At 39.4% G+C, this 11,558-nt stretch overlaps 1 long non-coding RNA gene across 1 annotated transcript; it reads left to right on the top strand.

Annotated features, from left to right (window-relative positions):
* The first annotated feature begins 2,996 nt into the window (after window positions 1–2,996).
* On the top strand, window positions 2,997–5,476 carry LOC122093518. Its single transcript, XR_006144489.1, has 3 exons — window positions 2,997–3,100; window positions 3,940–4,011; window positions 5,158–5,476. It is a non-coding gene; the product is annotated as an uncharacterized LOC122093518 (long non-coding RNA).
* Window positions 5,477–11,558: the final 6,082 nt, after the last annotated feature.

The raw sequence follows: 11,558 nt of genomic DNA, 5'->3' as shown, positions 1-11,558 counted from the left end.
CCAAGAGAGGAAATAGGAGAGCAAAGGGATTGCATTTGAGCCATCTCCACCACCATTCTTGCCCTCCATAAAGCTCCATTGAAGGTCAAAGAAGTGTGTTGAGAACGCAAAAGTACTTTTGTGCCATTGTCGAATTTAATGAGGACTTCTTCAAGTGAGAAAAAAAGGAAAGAAAAGAGAGTAAGAGAATATCATTAATGCTTATTCATTGAAGAGAAGACATCCATGGAGGAAAAGTTGTGTATTGAAACCAAGTAAAGGAGAAAGAAAGATTGAAGAAAAGAATAGAGTTTATTGTCCCTTTGTGTTGTGAAGAAGAAGAGCGAAGGAAAGGGTCGGTTGAGTGGTTCTCAAAGTACCAATGTGCATTTAAGAACTCAAGGTTGCCAGAGAAGTTGAAGTTGATAGTGCCAGTACACTCGAGGCATCTCTGGGACATCTCTAAATATCTCAAACAAAGGTTGTAAGCATCTTTTACCTTTGCATTTATTTTTATATATTTTTTAGATACATGTATGTATGTATGTATGCTAAGTATAGAAAATTTACATAGTAGATCTATAGTAGCCTATGAAAAACTATAGGGCATCAATTATAAGTCTATTTTATTTGTATTCATTGAACAGGGCACTGTGTGTGTCCTCTTAGTTCTATGATGGGTAAATCATACAGTGGGTGTTTGTCACTTTTATTAGCACTAAGTGCCCTCTCAGCTTTATGCTAGGAAAAGCATGGTTGCGAGGTGCTCCCAATTGTAGGTGCAGTACTCGTAGTGTATTGAGTAGATAAGAATCCTTTATAGGCATTACTTTGGGGACGTAGGCAATTTTTTGAACCTCGTAAAAACCTCTATGTTCGGGTGTGACTGCTTTATTATTCTTGTATTAGATTTGGAATGTCGTGTGCTGTAAGATGGGTGTGTACATAACTGTGTGTATATCAATTATAATGCCAATAGCGATCGCCCTGTCAACATGCATAGTCAGAAAAAGAAATAAAAAGGAATTCCAGACACTGATTCACCTCCTCTTAGTGTTAGCCAGGACTCAACAGATCCACGTTAGCTCTGCTTTACAAGTCCAACAGCTGCACTGGTACCCCTACCTCTGCCCCCTCACCTCCCTCCCCAATCCCTCCACTCCCTACCAGTCTCTTCCAATACATCAGGATCCTCTCTAACGCCCCCATCAACCTTTGATTGACAGGGAGGACCTGAGCTGGAGAGGATCTAAATCTCCCAACCTATGATCCACTCACCCTTGCTTTGCAAGTCCAACACCTACACTAGTACCCCTACCTTTTCCCCCTCATCTCCCTCCCCAACCCCTCCCCTCCTCCTTGCTAACTACTCCCAAAGCATCAAGATCCTCTCCAATGCCCCTAACACACATCGGACGGCTAGGAGGAACTAGGGGTGCATCTTACACCCATCCCTAATCCTGTCAAATTTGAATTGTTTTTTAATAGGTAGTGCCCTCAATAATGTCAGCTTTGCTACCTACTAGCTTGCAGTGATATACTGCCTGAAAGGAAAAAATGACCCTACATGTCAATGTGGAAGTTTTCGATTAAACTAGAAAGGATTCAAACCTCCCAAGCTTTAGTGGTAAGTGATCAAACACCTCCTTAATTAACCCCCTTTGCATGGTATGAACAATATAAAAGGCCTTGCAAAAGTCCCTAGAAATCCCCCTAGGTGTTGGCAAAAAGAGGCTAAAAGCTAACAAAATACAACCATTGTTCTGACCACCGATAGCAACCACCGACTGGACACTACAAGTGGCCATCTACCAGTGGTTCTTGCTGTGTTGAATTGCCTCCTTTGCCTAAGGGATCCGCTCCGCACATAGTGGCATTCTCCACCCTCACCCCCACACTGCATATGACCTACGCACTCTACTTACACCCCTTGTGGATCCAAGGTGGTGGGTTCTCGTGGCCCAACCCTGAGTTGATTTGGTTTGGCCAAGGCCCAGTGTAAAGGCAAATAGACCCTAAGGGTCTTAACTATATATATGGAAATACAGTTCATTTCCCACCCAAAGAAAATGTGAGGGAAATAAATAATGAGAAAAAGAAGGAGAAGAGGGAAGGAGGAGGCGAACCATCGGGCATCCCCCCTCGTTGCTGGTTGTTCCCGAAGGTAAGAGCCTTCCCTAACCTCTTTCCTTTTCATTTTTGGGTTTCAGATACATAGAGAATCAAGGTTTTGTCTAGTTGGAGGGGTATGTCTCGACCACAATAGCTTTTGGTGGCCGGGATAGTGTGCATTACATCCAAAATGATTCTCGAGCTTAAAGTGACCTACCCCAGCTCTGGGATTATTTTGACTCAAATAGAGGGTTAGGGTTTCGGTTGTTTATTCGAAATAACTCCCAAATGGCTCATTGGAAACATGATCAGTCGAGCTTTAATAAAAGGTTGGAAGACCCTCCATGAACCCCACAAAACAAATCCCCACAATCGGACCCGAGATGGCAAAGCCCCTTAAAGTTCAACAACTTCTAGGTTTTTCACCGATAATGTTAAACCTGCGCCCTAAAATTCTTATTTTAAATGTATAGATGAAGCACCGGAGGACACCAATACCAATGAATATCGGGTAGCAACCGTATTTTATCAGGAAAAGAATGATGATCCCACTTGCACCTGCTACTTATGCCTCAAAAATTGTAAAGGTTTCCAAACACAGAGGAAAAGATTAGTCAAGCCCTCACACCTCACGAGAAAATTTCTGAAGCTTAAATAATAAAATATACTGTGAGGTGGGGCCCAACCCCTCTCACCTGGGTAACTCAAACCCAATCCCAATGATGGAACAACATAATTAGAAATAGATTAATATATTGGGACACCCCAAGGTGGGCGTGTTATCCCAAATTATAAGTTAAACTAGTAAAGGGTAGAAACCCATTATTTTACCAAACAGTCCTTAGTTAACCTAAGTGACTATATAAATAGAAGTCTTTGCCCATTCCTTTCATTCCTACCAAACTAAAAGCAACAGAAGGGAGAAAGGAGAAGAAGAAGAAGAAGAAGAAGAAGAAGAGCAAGGGAAGAGGAAGAAGAGAAGAGCAAGGGGAGCACCTACCCATCTAAGGTAAGCCATCTCCCTCTCTACCTTCTAATTGTGTCGTCTCTCTCTCTCTCTCCCTTCCATTTCTACTCTCTTTTGAGCCAATGGAAAAAACCCACCAACCGATTCTCACCCCCAATTTGTCAAACTACTAATTTGAGAGTGGGATTTGATGTTAAGGACTTATCTTAGCAAGATTAATGGTTCAATTTGAACCCATGAACCCTCCCTAGTGAAATCCCCATTTCAAATCACAATTTAGGCAACACAAAACCTAGAAATGGGAAAATTTCCTAAAACCCACCTTCCCTCTTGTCAAGGCTACAAATTGGGAGAGGGGTTTAGTGTAGGAGACTTGTCCTAGCAAGATTGATGGATCAATTTGAGTCTATGGACTCTCTTTCATGATTTTCTCACTTAAAATCCCCAATTTGGGTAACTAAACCCTTGAAATGGTGGATTTTTCCCAAATCCTCTACATCCCACCATTTAGACCCAAAATTGGGTTAGAAAAAATGAAATAAATATATGTATAGTGGATTGGGATAACCACATAGACCATTGGTGATCACCACATAAACCCTCAATCGAAATTCTCAAATTTAGCTTAGTCGTGACATGAACTTTGAAAAATTTGAGTGCATTGTGTAAACCCATCTTAACCAACCCATTGAATATACTTAATCTAAGTTAATTGAGGTGGGTAAACATTCCTCACGTATAAATCAGCCTTATAGTCATAAAACCCCAAATTTGAGAATGATTTCAAAGAAAAGAGATATAGGAAATGAAGCTAGAACATGTGCCTAGGGTCTCATTTCCCTACAAAAGACTTATTTTCTTGAAAATCTTATGTATCCTAGGAGTAGAACCAAGAGGTGAAGAGACAATGCGACGCAAGGCCATCGGCTATCCATCATCACCTAGGACTCGAGGTGAGGGGATTTTGTGTTATTTATGGAGTGTTTATAACATGTTACCCATACATGTGTTTATGGTAATTGCATGTTAAATTAGTTTTCTGATTGAATATTGAATCATGGATATTGATGATATTGTCATTTAAACACGATGTTTAGGTTCATAGTCATGATGGATTGCATATTATAAACTTGTTCTATTTAGTGAATGTGATATTGCATAATGGTATGATGGTGTGTATATGAGTATGAATATGATATGGAATGTGACATGTTAGAATGCATTGGGCTAGGATAACCACCCTGGTACTACAACCCTTGCCAATAGGGGTTTATATATTGGCCATCCCATAGCACAGCACGGAGACCTGAAGGGGTTCTCCAGACCAGGACCGTGACTGTCCTATAACTCGGATGACCCAAAGGGGTTCTCCGGACCGGGACCGTGACTGTAGGGTGAGATTATTCAATAGGGGTTTACGGGTAGCCGAAGGGATTCTCTAGACTGGAACCTGCAAGCTCTCGCAACTAGAGTATATCGCTGGAAGACCGAGGGGGTTCTCTAGATCGATGAACCATGGATATCCCCTATGTTGCAGCAATACTAATACCCAATATTATCTTAGATTTATCGGGCTAGGAAAATAACCCAGATGCTGCAACCCTTGCCAATAGGGGTTTATGTATTGGCTATCCCACAGCATACCACGGAGACCTGAATGGGTTCTCCGGACCAAGACCGTGACTGACCTACAAGTCGGATGACCCAAAGGGAGTTCTCCGGGTCGAGACAATGGCTGTAGTGTGGAATTATTCATTAGGGGTTTGCGGGTAGCCGAAGGGTTTCTCCGGACCGGAACCTACAGGCTCCTGACTCACAACTAGTGTATACGCTGGAAGGCCAAAGGGGTTCTCCAGACCGATGAACTAGGGATATCCCTTATGTTGCAGTAGTACTAATACCCATTTTGGACTTAGAATCTGTTGCTTAGGATGGTTTGTTAATAACCGGATCAGGTCATTGCATTCATCTAATTTCATTAATATTGTTGTGGTTAGCATTTATCCTTGTCTCTATTTTTTGTGTAATGTTATGATTGTTTGTGTGTACCCCTCATTGGGCTTTGTGAAAACTCACTTCCGTTGTTGCCCCCTTTTCAGATGTTGATTCAGGTAACCACCTAGAGTATGTAGCTGAGGAGCCGGCTCTCTACGAAAGTGACCTCTAGGATGAGGAGTTAGTTACCCACAAGGACGGTTGCATATGTGATGACTATGCATTTGGAGCACGCTGAAGATAAGAGTATCATCTTTCTTGTGACTCTTTTGTTTTACATATCAGATGTAGCCCTAGGGGCATAACCGTAATTATGACTTCCATTGTGAAAACTCTTTTAGTAAATATAATCAATATCATTATACTTCACCAGTTATGTATAATTGAGTATTATTATTATCTTGTAATCGTAGAATCATTTCATAAATTTATACACTTAAAGTACTGCATCGTGGATCCTGGATGGATTGTGGACATGTGTGTGTGTGTCTATGTCACCAGTCTTTAAGTGAGTGGAGGCGGGGTCTGACAGATAGGAACCCATCGGCAAGATCATTACCAATCAGTGGATGGCTATTGGTGGATTTTCTGATCCAAATCATTTACAAGCCACCTCACCTGTAGCAACCACCAGTAGGAATAGTCACCTAACGATGGACATCTACCAATAGGTCTTATTATACTACCCTTTTGGTAGATTTTGGGGATTCTGAAGGACCCTCTTAGACACTTTTTGACACCTGTTAATGCTCATTTACCCTTACAACTAGCACAAAGGCGATTATATTCGGCGAGGCCTAGCAGGTTTAATTTAGGCATCCACACTTGGGGAATTAACTCACCTGATCAACAGACAAGGTTAGTCGTGGTATGATCTTACTTTAAAGTGTTTTAATTTTAAAATTAATGTATTCCGTTGCAAGCACGTGTTTTATGATTTTAAAACATGTATGCACTATTGAACTGTATAAATTGTGAATTATTGATTGATTGTGTGTGCGTGGGATCTTATGTGGCCGAGGGGAATTCTAGTACCGTGATCGCCACAGTGTGGATTGCATCATACATCTGAGTACCATTAGAGTTAGGCTTGGACATGAGATACAGTGTGACTAATGTGTGATTTCTGGTACTGTATGGCCATACTAACTATATATATGCTAGATTAGGCTTAGACATGGTGTTATTTTCTAGTTATCCTTGTTGATAACCTTGGCCACATGGCGGTGATGATGTAGACAATTTAGGTGACGTGACCAAAAGTGATAATATGGCAGTATTCGGTCTCTCTGATGAGGTGATAGTGTTACATGATGCGTGTGGAGTGGATTGAGTCATCCATGATAGGTGGTGCGTGATTTCAGGTCCAAGCTGAAAATTTTGGCCTATTTATGCTCGGGAGTATTTTCGGCTGGGAAAACGATTTTTCTGGGAGAAAGTTCCTTAATGAAAACTTTCAAAAGTAATTTATCATTTTCAATGCACCCAATTTCATCCAGTTTTGATACCACATGAAGAAGTTACAACATCCATAGAAATAACTAGCTTATTAATTAGTCGGGAGAAGTTTCGACATTGAAGATGATTTTTCTAGAAGAGTACTCCATATAACCTTACGAGAAAAATCTAATCTTTCCAACACACTTGGTTTCATCTCATTTCGATTTCGTATGAGGAAGTTGCAGCATCCAAAATTTTTAGGTCAATATAGGTTTTTTAAATAGTTGATTTTGACAATTGGATCTTCTAGAAAGCTGTAGAGCTTCGAATCATGGTAACAGCGATTTTCATTTTGTCTCAATCTGAAGTCATATAAAGAAGTTATGTGCATTTTCGTAAAGCTGGTCTGAAAATCCAAATCAAAAATAGCCCAAAAGCTCTTGGTGATGGGAGGAATTTTTGGATTTTATTTGGAAAAATAGAGGGCTTTTGTGCAAATATGAAGACTTTGGGTTGTGGGGGTTTCTGCATTACAAGTTATTGCCTGAGGGCTTATTTATATATATAAATCAAATTATGGCTTTTAGAAATGGTGATCTGAGATTGAAGATTCTATTTTAGTTAATCTAGTCGATCTAGATCTAGAGATGAAGATTCTATTGTGTCAAATTTGGTGAGACACACCGATCTAACAACTTGGATTTAATTCAGCGTTTTTTAAAAAGCGAGACAAGTTCCCTTAAATTGTGCTAGAGCTGCCAATCAAAAATCGACAATGTAAGAGGGTGTTGACATAGGATCGTTACGTCAGGCTTGCGTTAGCATATGTCAGCCCCACATCATGCTTGCATCAGCATATTCTAATCAAACGACCCAGATTACAAGACCATTATATAAATCCAATGCAAGGATTTAAGGCACCACTTGGTCCAAGATATATGGCTCAGATCTTGACGACTTTCCCCATGTCACTCCGTACGCCAGTCCACCGTATGAAGATTCCATTTTGAGCTTTTCGCTTGGTCCAACTTGATTGCTCATAACTTTCAAAACACAAGGCCATTTTGGTCAATTCAAGTTGCATTTTCTTAGTTTTTTAATCCTCTGTCTAATGGAAGCAAAAAAAAAAGAAAAAAAATCAAAGGTTTGAGTTGAGGAAAGCTACAAATTTTGAGAGACAAACTCCCCCTCTATTGTTGGCCTTTGTTTGAACTTTAATGCTTCAAGTAAGTGTTGTTTACTCCAAGAGAGATGCAAGAGATAGTTGAGCTCCAAACGGATACCAAAGAGAGAAAAGAGAGGATCAGGGTTGTCTGATGCATTGAAGAGATAGATAATGAGAGGTCTTTGTGAGCACTGAGCTTGTCAGTGAACATTTGAAGACCCAAGTTCATCCTGAGAGGTCAAGTTAGAGATTCCAGTAGTCAGTGGAGGTTCCCAAATCATCACAAATATCCGGTTGTGAGATTTTCTAACCATAGATTTACATTACATGTATTGTGATTATGTATGCATGTTAGATGTAGTTGTGGATGATTGAGAGTACTTGCTAGACAAAGCTTTATTGTATGGCATTATGTACAAGCCCCAAACTATATGTATTTTGTATTGAGTGCTTCGTGGGTGCTAAGCATTGGGAGTGAGTGTTCCCTTGCAGTGGGTACTGCAAGTTGTGCAAGCATTATGTGCATCATCTCAGCTGCGGGCTGAGAAAACTGGGTATGGGTGCTCCCAACTATAAATGCAGTTAAAAGTAGTGCATTGAGTAGGTATGAATCATTTATAGGCACTACTCTGAGGATATAGACATATTTTCGAACTTTATAAAACCCTAGTGTTATGGGTATGTCTCTTGTTTGCATTGTTTATCATTGAAGTGCGTAAAATGTAAAATGGGTGTACACACTTGGAAGTGCCTATGAGAGGCTAAGTGTGCATACGACTATATGTAAATAGGGATAGATACTACTAAGTTTTGCCAAGTCAGCTTGTGAAACAGTTTTAAGGGATCGAAATTAGACTCACTGATTCACCCCCTCAGTGATGCCTAGTTACAACACATGGAACACAGTATAGCCGATATGTGATTTTCGATACTGTATGACCGTACTAAATGTATCAATATGAAAAGCATGTAGGTTATTATGGTTAGGTATAATACCCTATGTTACGAGCCCTTTCCAACAGGGGTTAGGTGTTGGATAACCCATTATAGTAGGCCTGCTGATTCTAGAATACCACGTCTGTGATACAATGTGATTATTGCCGAAGGCAGAGAGAGCCCGAGAGATCGATGTGATTTACGAGATCATGCAGCCAGGAAGGGTTTATTATGGGGTTTGCTGGGAGACCGATGTCGCATTTCAGGATCGGCAGGTTTCTATAGATGACTAGGGTTTGTATCGTTCGGTGACCGATGTGTGATTTTTGGGACTAGGAACACTGCCTAATGCATCGTAATAGCATAAACCCGACTTAGATTTACATAATAAAATGAATTGCATCATTTTCCATTCATGGACTATATGTCACTGTTTGCATGCTTACTGAGCTAGTTAGAGCTCACACCACGTGCGTGTTTTTTTTTAGATGATGATGTAGGTATTGTCGTACCCAATAGCAGTAACACCTCCTCCTCCACAACTGATTATGATAGGGACTGGTGGACACCAGAGCCTGAGGAGCATGACTTTTATTGTGCATGCAACACTTGTGCCTATACTGCAACATGAGCTGAGGGTGATGCTGACTATTATCATTCGTTGTTGTATTTTTAGATGTTATAAGTATGTCCTGTAAGATTCTCTTATGAAGGATAAAATACAATTATTATAATATATTTAACATTTATCTTTTTTTTTCAACGATTTGAAGTTGACTTTGTGTATATTTTCTAATTCCGTTGCATTGATTTAGTTGATTCAGTTGTGTTATAGTCGTGACGGTTAAGGTACTACTATCAGAGGTCCTGGTAGAGATATGGGATGGGTAAGCATCCCAGTCACATTGTAGGCATCCTAGGAGGAGCCGGGTGTGACAGTGCATGCCTGGGTCCTCCCAGCCATTCAATGCACATTGAGGCATTGGGCGCATTGGGGAGCATGCGCGCACCCCTCCTTGCCACCCGCCAAAACCCATGGTTTATTCTCTCTTATCATTTTATTATTTGAGAATTATACCTTGGTGGATTTTTCTTTGTATTTGAGGAACCGATTAAAAGAGATGATCAATCCAGTACTTCGTATTTGTGGCATGGTTACCATCTCCTCAAGATTAGCTGATACAAGTGGTGAAGTGACGGAGGGCTAACAGAAGCGGGAGCCGAAGCCGAAGCCAAAGCCGAAGAGACATAGGAGAGGGAAAAGGAGAGCGTGAGGGAGGGGGTGAGTGGGTGACCCGCTCAGCAGCGTTGGATCATGGGCGATGCAATAACAACGAGAACAGATAGTTGAGATGTATTTTATTCAATCTAACGTTCGATATAAATTTAATATATAAGATTCCATTATACCCCGCTAGTATATACATCACTGTCCCCTAACTTGTGAATCTATCTATTACCCAATTTTTTATTTTTTTATTTTAGTGTAGAACCTATCAATATTCACTGACATTGGTGAACATTATCGGACCCAAGTTTATTTTAGCCTGACAAGACTGCACAGCGTTCTAATATAAGGTAACCCATCTGATTAAAATAATAATAATAAAAAAAAAAAAAAAAAGCTAACCCTATTAAAATTAAAGCTGATTCTCGCAACCTATTTTGAAATTGTTGATGAATATCCTTTTTTTTATTTTTTGTCACTTTTTCTCCTTTTAATTACTAAATAGTGTAAAATCAATGAAGTTCACCTCTTGTATCTAGATCTGTGAGATTTTGAATAAAAATTTTCCAAAATAAATAATATATGACATTCTTGCTTTTTTTTTTTTTTTTTTGCTAACGATGAATATCAAGGCCTTCGGCCAGACTAGTTCCGCAAGTTCATACTGACCTCCAACCGCATGGATCGGGTTATACTGAGATTGAATGAGAACCATTCAACTTTCACTGAAAGTAATGAATAGCACTAAATACCCATTATGAGTGACTCCAATGAGGTAAGAGGGGTCAAAACTCAGAACCACATGCTTCCTGAGGTAAAGGTCCTTGCACTCCGCTTCTCCCTTGGGTTATTCTTTGCTTTTTCTTATTGACTTCATTTCTATTGATTTGGCCGATTTCGATCGATTACAATCTAATTTAAATTGGACTCTATGGAAACACGTCCAATTCCAAATTATTTTTAGAACGTTGTTCTAGATTGACACCTTATTTATGCCATGTGGAAGGATAATATAACAATCTTGACTAGGAGTGTCAAAACCTAACTGAAACCGGTAACACCAACCAACCAATGAAACCCGGATCCAACTGAACTATTCCTTATTGGACTGGTTTAGGACTGGGGTATGATGGGCATGGCTGAAAACCGGATTACACCGAACCAACCGATATCTATATCGTAAACTGAATTGGATGGAAAAAAAAAAAAAATCAATGAGTATGAAGTTATGAATAGGTGAATTGATTATCCACTGGATCAATGTTAGTGAGAAGCTTTCTAATTGTACGAGGAAATTAATTCATTAGAATACTTTCATTGATCACTTTGTTCACTATACAAAATTAGTTGAACAATTAAATAAATCATTTGATGGTAGAGTTTATTTTGTGATTTCAATTTTTGTTTCTTCTCACTGCTTAGTTTTCAATTGATTTCAATATTAATTATCACCCCCCTTACAATGAAAAGTAATGATTTGATTTTCAACAATGATTTCACTACAAACTCTATTTATCCATTGATTACATAATTAATTATCTTTCCCTTACAATTTATTCTTCTTTATTCAACATGAAACATTAAATCAATTCCCATTCTTGGTTGTTTACTTGTTTGACCTGGAGAAGATGATTTAAAGTGTTTTTATCAAATCTTTCCTCACTATAGGTTATGAATGTAAGATTTCATTGTAGTTCAAGGCCAAAAACGAATAAATATAAATCAGTATTAACCTG

This window comes from Macadamia integrifolia, chromosome 11 (assembly GCF_013358625.1).
Source record: "Macadamia integrifolia cultivar HAES 741 chromosome 11, SCU_Mint_v3, whole genome shotgun sequence".
Taxonomy (NCBI): Eukaryota; Viridiplantae; Streptophyta; class Magnoliopsida; order Proteales; family Proteaceae; genus Macadamia; species Macadamia integrifolia.
The sequence above is the reverse complement of the archived record's forward strand: the minus strand, read 5'-3'. Positions and strand labels throughout refer to the sequence as shown.